Genomic DNA, 9594 nt, shown 5'->3' on the forward strand with positions numbered 1-9594 from the left:
CCACTGAGGGTCTGGACGACGCCTCAGCTCCTGCCCACGCCACTGAGGGTCTGGGCGACGCCTCAGCTCCTGCCCACGCCACTGAGGGTCTGGGCGACGACTCAGCCTCTGCTCACGCCACTGAGGGTCTGGGAGACGTCTCAGCCTCTGCTCACCCACTGAGGGTCTGGGCGACGCCTCAGCCTCTGCTCACGCCACTGAGGGTCTCTGCGACGCCTCAGCTTCTCCTCCTAGTCTGCAGGCCTTCCAGGGGTTCAGTGGGAAACTGGTCCCCGTCCTGGTTCCTGAACCCTGTGACGAAGGGTTCAAGGTGGAAGCACCGCCGGATCCTGTCTCTGGGGAGTTTAAGGAACAGCTTGTCCTCGTTCTGGTCTCCGAGGGTTCCTCGGACTCTGTTCCTGTCTCTGGCGGTCCTGTCGGCTCTGTTCCTGTCTCTGAGGGTTCGCCAGACTCCACGCCTGACTATGAGGCGCCTGGCTCACAGTCTGACTACGAGGCGCCTGGCTCCAAGCCTCCGGAGTTCCACAGTTTCTGGGAGGCCTTCTACGCTCCATGGTCGGCCTCACTCTCTGCCGCACTGAGGGTCCTCTACTCTGCTCGGTCGGCCTCCTGACCAACCTGCTCTCTACGTCTCTGCCGATCTCCAGGACTTCGCCCCGGTCGCCTGCTGATCAGGCTCTGAGTAGGGGGTCCTGGACTCCTCATGAACTCTGTGCCTGCTCGGGACAACCTCCTGGTTGCCCGACTGAACTCTGTGCCTGCTTGGGATGACCTCCTGATCGCCCGCCTGAACTTTGTTTTTGTTTCTTAATCAACACACCAGATCAGGGGATAGTGCAAACACGGAAAATAGTTTTAACTGTTCAAAATATTATTTTATATTTTTTTAAATTACAAGTCCCCAGCTAAATCCAGCAAATATTGACCTGTGAACAAGAGACTCAAACTAAACAGTCTTCGTTAGTTTGAAAAAAATGCTGAATTAAAATCTAAAAATGTTTCAACAAAGTCAGTTTAAAGCTATGTATACAGGTCCTTCTCAAAAAATTAGCATATTGTGATAAAGTTCATTATTTTCCATAATGTCATGATGAAAATTTAACATTCATATATTTTAGATTCATTGCACACTAACTGAAATATTTCAGGTCTTTTATTGTCTTAATACGGATGATTGTAACATACAACTCATGAAAACCCAAAATTCCTATCTCACAAAATTAGCATATTTCATCCGACCAATAAAAGAAAAGAGTTTTTAATACAAAAAACGTCAACCTTCAAATAATCATGTACAGTTATGCACTCAATACTTGGTCGGGAATCCTTTTGCAGAAATGACTGCTTCAATGCGGCGTGGCATGGATCAATCAGCCTGTGGCACTGCTGAGGTCTTATGGAGGCCCAGGATGCTTCGATAGCGGCCTTTAGCTCATCCAGAGTGTTGGGTCTTGAGTCTCTCAACATTCTCTTCACAATATCCCACAGATTCTCTATGGGGTTCAGGTCAGGAGAGTTGGCAGGCCAATTGAGCACAGTGATACCATGGTCAGTAAACCATTTACCAGTGGTTTTGGCACTGTGAGCAGGTGCCAGGTCGTGCTGAAAAATGAAATTTTCATCTCCATAAAGCTTTTCAGCAGATGGAAGCATGAAGTGCTCCAAAATCTCCTGATAGCTAGCTGCATTGACCCTGCCCTTGATAAAACACAGTGGACCAACAACAGCAGCTGACACGGCAGCAGCTGACACGGCACCCCAGAACATCACTGACTGTGGGTACTTGACACTGGACTTCTGGCATTTCCTTCTCCCCAGTCTTCCTCCAGACTCTGGCACCTTGATTTCCGAATGACATGCAGAATTTGCTTTCATCCGAAAAAAGTACTTTGGACCACTGAGCAACAGTCCAGTGCTGCTTCTCTGTAGCCCAGGTCAGGCGCTTCTGCCGCTGTTTCTGGTTCAAAAGTGGCTTGACCTGGGGAATGTGGCACCTGTAGCCCATTTCCTGCACACACCTGTGCACGGTGGCTCTGGATGTTTCTACTCCAGACTCAGTCCACTGCTTCCACAGGTCCCCCAAGGTCTGGAATCGGCCCTTCTCCACAATCTTCCTCAGGGTCTGGTCACCTCTTCTCGTTGTGCAGCGTTTTCTGCCACACTTTTTCCTTCCCACAGACTTCCCACTGAGGTGCCTTGATACAGCACTCTGGGAACAGCCTATTCGTTCAGAAATTTCTTTCTGTGTCTTACCCTCTTGCTTGAGGGTGTCAATAGTGGCCTTCTGGACAGCAGTCAGGTTGGCAGTCTTAACCATGATTGGGGTTTTGAGTGATGAACCAGGCTGGGAGTTTTAAAGGCCTCAGGAATCTTTTGCAGGTGTTTAGAGTTAACTCGTTGATTCAGATGATTAGGTTCATAGCTCGTTTAGAGACCCTTTTAATGATATGCTAATTTTGTGAGATAGGAATTTTGGGTTTTCATGAGCTGTATGCCAAAATCATCCGTATTAAGACAATAAAAGACCTGAAATATTTCAGTTAGTGTGCAATGAATCTAAAATATATGAATGTTACATTTTCATCATGACATTATGGAAAATAATGAACTTTATCACAATATGCTAATTTTCTGAGAAGGACCTGTACTTTTGCACCTTTTTTTATCATTTGTGATTTTTTCCTCTGACCAATTTGATTCTTTTTCAGTTGAATTTTACAGGAAATGCAACACATTACACGGGGAAAATGTTTGAAAATCATTTGCTATGTTCTATGTTTTTTAAGTCTCAAAACCCTGTAATATTAAAGGGGATGTGTACACGTTTGATATCCACTCCAAGTACAACACGTGTGGACCTTGTTCTCAAGATTTCTGCCCTTCTTACTGCCTGGCTGTATGCATTGTAAGTTTTGTCAGGGTATCATTGTTACATAACCTTTGGATTTCTGAGTGGAAGTCAATACATCATGTATTTAACTGGACCATATTTAATATCTTAAAGGTATCTGGTCAGCACACTCAGTATAATTCCATATTTCTATCAGAGATTAATCAAAATTATGTTTACAGTTTAATAACATTATACATTCCTGTAAATTATAAATATGGAGTTCAGATTATGAGATATCTTGATTAAAATGTGTGTAGTAAACTGTCTGCTTCACTAACTACACCCTGACGAGTTTAACAAAGGTCAATCCAACAACCATTTGTAATCCAAAACTACCGCAAGGCCTCAAGATTTAAACTAAGAATCAAACATCAAGTGAAGTCGGTGATCCAGTGGCAATCATTCAGGCACTCTTTGATCGAGACCTGGATCTGATACTTCAGCTCTTCCCTCTGTACTAAGTAATTTTGACGAGTTAATATCAAAACTATAGCATCAGGAGTTATTTGAGATTCAGACAGCAAATAATTTGTTTTTAATGAGACTAAAAACTTTATTGGTGCTCCCTCTGGTTTTAATTTTGAGTTTTAGAGATTTAAGTTTCACAATGCATCATCAGTTGTTTCAGGAGTATAAAACTGAAATAAAATGTTCAAGATTAATTTAGTCTTCACTGGACTACATTAAGGCTCCAATATGAGTCTGAAAACATGACTGCTGCTCCCCTCATTGTTTTGGTCCATCAGAATCAATCATTTCACACAATCTCCATGTCATTTTGCCCAAATAAAAGTTCTTCTTTCATTCTTACAATTTAACCAATTATCCCCAGAGTGGATGTCCTGTACCCCATAGGGTTTACTGAGATTATTAAATGTTAAATAATAAATGAGAGCTAGTAAATGATCTGTGTATATGTATGAGCCAGATACTTGACCAGATCTGGTGAGAGAAAAATGACATGGAAGGTATGTGTTTCAAGTGTGTCTGTTTGATTTTATCAGCCTGTGTGGGGGAATAGGGCGTGGTAGCAGATGCAGAAACAGGCTTACGGCATGTTAATGGATCATTGTCATCAGGTCTATTGCTCCTGGGACCCTTTATCTGAGCCTGAAAAACATCATTCTGGTTGGCGTTTCAACAAACTCAGAGGGGACTCTAGACATTTAGCCTGGAGAGATGGACTTTGTCCCAAGTTGCCCCAAGTAGAAAAGCATGAAAAAACACACCTGTAATGTACTCACATAGACTTTCCTAAAATGTACACCCTAAAATATATTAGCATATCTTTTGTGTTTTATACAGAAATAAAATGTCAGTCAGTCATTTTCTACCACTTATTCCATAGTGGGTCGCAGGGGAGCTGGTGCCTATCTCCAGCAGTCTATGGGTGAGAGGCGGGTACACCCTGGACAGGTCGCCAGTCCATTGCAGGGCAACACACAAACAACCATGCACACACTCATTCATACACCTAAGGGCAATTTAGAGTGACCAATTAACCTAACAGGCATGTCTTTGGACTGTGGGAGGAAGCTGGAGTACCCAGTGAGAACCCACACATGCACGGGGAGAACATGCAAACTCCATGCAGAAAGAGCCCCAGCCAGGAATTGAACCTAGGACCTTCTTGTTGCAAGGCAACAGTGCTACCAACTGCACGACCGTGCAGCCAGAAATAAAGTGTGTTTTGTCAGCAAAAGTGTGCTCTAGAGGCAGATGAGGAAAGTAGAGACCAAGCAAAAGCAAGGTGAAAGCTTCATTAGGACAATCATTAAATATGGATAAACTCATTCCAGATCAAAATTGAGACACAGGAGGCCAGGCCATAAACTGTGGCAGTGTGTTGGGGGGGTCATATTTCACTTCAGTACTTGCAAAGTCAAATTTACACACGCAAGAAATGTTTCCACATCCTCCCGTGAAGATGCAGAGTCCCAAAAAACATTTGTGTGAGTCAATATTGGAAGGAGCAGCTGCAAACTGTTGTTTCCTACCATTTGCTGTAATTTGTTCTTGCTCCTGATTATAATTTCCAGTTAAGTCTGATTGCAGATTTTTTAGAACCCCCACCTCAGCTTCACATGTTCCACAGCAGATTTTTGACATTCAGCACACACTCCTGCAAAAGTACAGAAAGGCTATGGGCATGCATACAATCACGCACAGGGCTGTCTGAGGGCTCGTGATGAGGTGACTTTGGTTAGACTGCTTCTGTCTGGATCTCAAAGGACATTACTGAGACACACAATAAAACCTATGCTTACACACATACACACACATTCACATATGTCTTTGTCTTGTCTTGGCAGTGTCACCTCTCAATGACGATAACAACACATCCCTTTTTCACCTATATCTCTTTCTTCAGTTGTGACTTACATCAGTCTAATTATTCAAATTTTTCAAACCAAATGTATGACTGAAAAGTATTTATTTTAGTTTTTGTCATGGTATATAATTATGCTGTTTGTTTAATGCTAAAATTGCTAAAAATTGGAATTTTTTAAACTGCAATTTAATTGCTTGAGACCTAATATAGAATATTAAAAGACAAAACAAAACAACTGTTAAATTCATGTTAAAGTTATTCTGTAGCTGTGCAAGTGTTGGAATAAACTTCCAAAACAGCCAACATGATCAGCAAAGAGGCTCATGCCTGCCTTATTCAGAGCAATGAGCTTCAAAAACCTACTGTCATAATGACAAACCAGGTGACTGTAGTGCAAGCAACAATTACAGAGGCAGAGGTAAACTGGTTTATTGATAAACAGGAAAATACAACAGGGTTGTCTGGGAGTCCGCGTTGGTGCTGGTTGGTGCACTGAGGAAGAGAGGTAAGTGAGTACAGGCGGCTGGACTAGAAATGTTCGAGGACAAGTCTTACTGTTAGGAAGAAGTGGAGTTTCCAGGGGAAGGTGAGTAACACCACAGAGACTGAGTTTGACAGGTGAGGTTGTGTGATTGTTCCTTTGGGTTTCCTTCCAGGGTGTTACATAATGCACCATTAAGTGTCCACAATCTGCTAAGAACCAGATGTCTTAGTCTGATGTTTTAAAAAAAAACTTTAAATATTTCTCATTAACAGTTGCAATTTGCTTGCTGCTGTAGTCTCTCAATGAGGACTTCCATATATTTGAATAGCAATTAACCCCCATTTTCAGCTCAATGGACCTGCAGCTCAAATTAGCCCAGAGATAGCTAACTTTTTTTAGCTTATGGTGTTTAAGCATGATGGTCCAATGGATCAATGTGAAACTTTGCATTTGCTTTTAGGTTTTGATGCCAGTACGAACACTGAAAAGACTTTGGTACACTCACAATCGGAGCACCAAATGTTGTAGCAGATGGACATCTCGGCAAACTGCTCAGGATGATACTTGGGACACATAAGTGGATGGGATGAGGATGTCTGGAAACGGCACAGGCCTCAAGCTTTAATGTGTGTGTTTGTTTGGCTGCTTGTAGATCATCTGTGACTCCCGGCCTGAGGGGCAGCAAACATTATGGCAGGCTAACAGTGCCTCTTACTACTACATGGAGCCTTATATCACAAGTGTGAACACAAGTCGGTGTTGTCTCTACTAATGCTGCCAACACATGCTTGCATACAAATATAAACACACATACACACAGATGTCTCGTTTTATTCAGCTGCTTATTAAGAATGTTGTCAGATGCAGTGGAAATAGATATCATGTAGGGTATATATCCTGATGTACCACTATTATTTTTCCACTCCCATAATACATGTTTCAAATTACAACTATTTTCCATGTTTATAACAAATGCTAAGTATTAGGAGAGTACTAAACATTTTTTGTGTATTGCTGATGTTCTATATTAGTTGATGGTAACTATGTCATAGTTTTCGAGAGCTTTTTGACCCACATGCAGAAACTTCCAGGAGACAGAACAAATCTTTTAGAACGTGTATTCAGAGAAAAGATTATGCTTCATCAGAGGATGGCCTCTGGGATCGGTCAGGCACGCCACTAGGGGAAAGACAACAGATGGTGAGAATGGTGTAAGGTAAGGTAACAGTTGGGTGGTGGCTTACTGGTGAGGGCGATGATTCACTCCGGGAGGGGGTATGGAATCCAGGGGGGTGGTGGTCCAGCAGAGCACTAGAGGCACAGAGCGGTTCGTTGGAGGATGGACAAGCTAGTCAACAAGAAGGTATGGCAACCGGGTTGTACCGGTGCCAGCTGAGATTCGGAAGTGTGGGAGTTCCACGGGAGTGAGCCCGAGTCAGTCCTCTCAGAGGCGATCAGGAGAGGTTAGGCAGTCAGGAGTTCCAGGAGGCACCTTACAAAGGAACGGAGCTCGGGTTAGCAAAAAAACACAAATGGTTTAGTCAATGCAAGAACTTGAGAGGCTAGAGGTACCACTATGGTTGACACTCAGGTGTTGAAATGATCGGCAGCCCACACCTTTTAAACCTCCTTAACAAGCCTGATCCATCACAGGTGCGGCGAAGGCAGCAGCGCAGCGCAGCCCACCAATAGAACATGCTCGCAGGAAAAAAGCAAAAACAATGACCGAAAAAACCTCACAAAGTACTGTATAATACCACAAGTTGGCAGTAATAAAGTAAGTTGCTTTTCCAGGCCTGTGCCACACAACATCTGACTACAAAGACATATGTAAATGATGAATAAATCCTCCCACATCTTTTTTTCTGGATGTAGTTTTTAGAGTGGAACCTACAAACATAGGCTACACAATTAGAGCCCAAACACACACCGACTTCCCTCACCTATTTCAATAGGTGAAAAATAGAGAAGTTAGCAAAAGCATATGTGAGGATTTGTTGGTCAAAGCAGTTCCAATTGTAAAAAGGGCTGGTGTTAAAGATGGTCCTTAACTGTTGTATAAAAACAGTTACACCCCCCAGTGTAACTGAAGAAGCATTAACTAAATCATATATGGATTTGGCTTAATCTAAAGAGACTGAAACGTTTATGGAACTACTGCAAAGTAAATCATGTTTTAAGCAGCTAAACATCTAAAATCACAATTAAAACTTTTATTTTCCATTTCTGAGAACTTTCACACACCCTTTAACACTCCAGCTAAGGTCTCTAGCTTCAAATAGTCAATGTGGTGTGTCTTCCCAACAAACTACTTATCTTTAATAGCATATTCTGGACCCTCTTTATATTTATCTCCTGTTCTGGTAGAAATAAGACTCCTTGAACCTCAAAATCACATGAGCACAAGCTCATAATTGATCCTCCTACTCATTGCATTTTTTACCCTTCCAAGCTGTGCGCGTTAACATATTTGGTGTAGCAATAATCCTTTTGATGCACCTACGCTCCACTGTTTGGAGATTATTAAAATATATCACAGTTGGCTTCAGTGCTCAGGACTGACAAGGCTTTGGAGAACAACAAAAGATCTGAAATACAGCAAACACAATTCAACAGTAGGCAAGAGTTCAGATTTGTTGGGAAATAAACTTGCTGCATGACAGCAGCTACAGTATGAGGATTTAATTTTGGTAATACTGCTGTAAATGTGAAACTTCTAACTTACGTTATTATTTATTGTCTTTTTTACCATACCATGTTAAAATGATGTTGATATGGCAAAATTTCGTATTTTAGTAGAGGATCATAAAACAATTCTCTTTAACAGTTGTTTAGCTAATAGCAGTAACTTAATTCTTACAGACTCAAAACAGGGAACGGTTAGTCTTATTTAATGCCAGACAATAAAAAAAAACATGTTTCTTTTTATACATCATGTAAACAAATGGTTTCTTAGCTGTAGATGACTCAATTGCTTAAGGGGTTGTTTTCAACTATCTAAGCAATGCAGAAAAGCGTGTCCTCCACAGTGTGCTAAAGCCCTTTACACATGGAGACTGAATATATCTCCATGTTCAGGCTTGTTCTGTTCATGAGTCATGCCAATATTAGGTTCAGTACTGCCATTGTGATGTTAAACCTGCGTTCCAACCGAACGCAAATGGCGTGACAGGAGCGAGCAATTTAAATGTTAACCCTATGTAAAGGCGCGTTTAGGAGCAAAGCAACGCGAAGGATACAACACGAACGGCGTGATTAGCACGAGTTGAGCAAAGCGAAACCCGTGATGAATGCAAAGTGATACAGCAGATACAGCGCCTGCAGTTGGTGTCCCGGAAGCTGATTCGTCCCCCAGCGCGGGACAGCAGGTCCTCAAACTGGATCTTGGATAGATGGAAGTACCGCTGAAAGCGACCATCATTCAGACGCTGCTCCTAGAGTAGGTGGTTGTACTCTCCAAATGGGTTCCGTCTATAGTAAACCCAGGGACGTTGACACCGCCGACATTGATCGGCTTTCCATAAATAACTCGACTCGCTACATGTTGAGTTGAAACCGGCAAGCAGCAGACAGAAGCTCCTCCTATTTGATGACGAGGTGAAGCGAATCAAGTGTTGTTGCGCATTGGCCATACAAATTGCTGGCGCAATGTCAGCAACAGCACGCGAATGAGGCAAAAAATTCACTGAAATCGCATTTGGTCGGAATGCACCTTAATTCATGTCAATCATCAAAGCATGCTTTTTACCCAACTTCTCTGACTGAGCCTCCTCAACAAGTGATAGAATCAATGTACACAGAGCATCTGCATTGAGTAACATATAAGTAACACATTTTATTGGGTCGTTGCTACAACATTTCTGTAACAGTTACTTAAATTTCATA

General features: G+C 42.4%; 1 long non-coding RNA gene across 1 annotated transcript in view; it reads right to left on the minus strand.

The window, feature by feature from the left end:
• Positions 1 to 8511, minus strand: part of LOC124857187 — a 33144-nt gene extending 24633 nt beyond the window's left edge. The window contains exons 1-2 of the long non-coding RNA XR_007035528.1: positions 7327 to 8511; positions 6954 to 7201 (exon numbers count right to left, since the gene is read on the minus strand). This is a non-coding gene — a long non-coding RNA (uncharacterized LOC124857187). The remainder of the gene's footprint in view (positions 1 to 6953; positions 7202 to 7326) is intronic.
• Positions 8512 to 9594: the final 1083 nt, after the last annotated feature.

Source organism: Girardinichthys multiradiatus, chromosome 20, assembly GCF_021462225.1.
Source record: "Girardinichthys multiradiatus isolate DD_20200921_A chromosome 20, DD_fGirMul_XY1, whole genome shotgun sequence".
NCBI lineage: Eukaryota > Metazoa > Chordata > Actinopteri > Cyprinodontiformes > Goodeidae > Girardinichthys > Girardinichthys multiradiatus.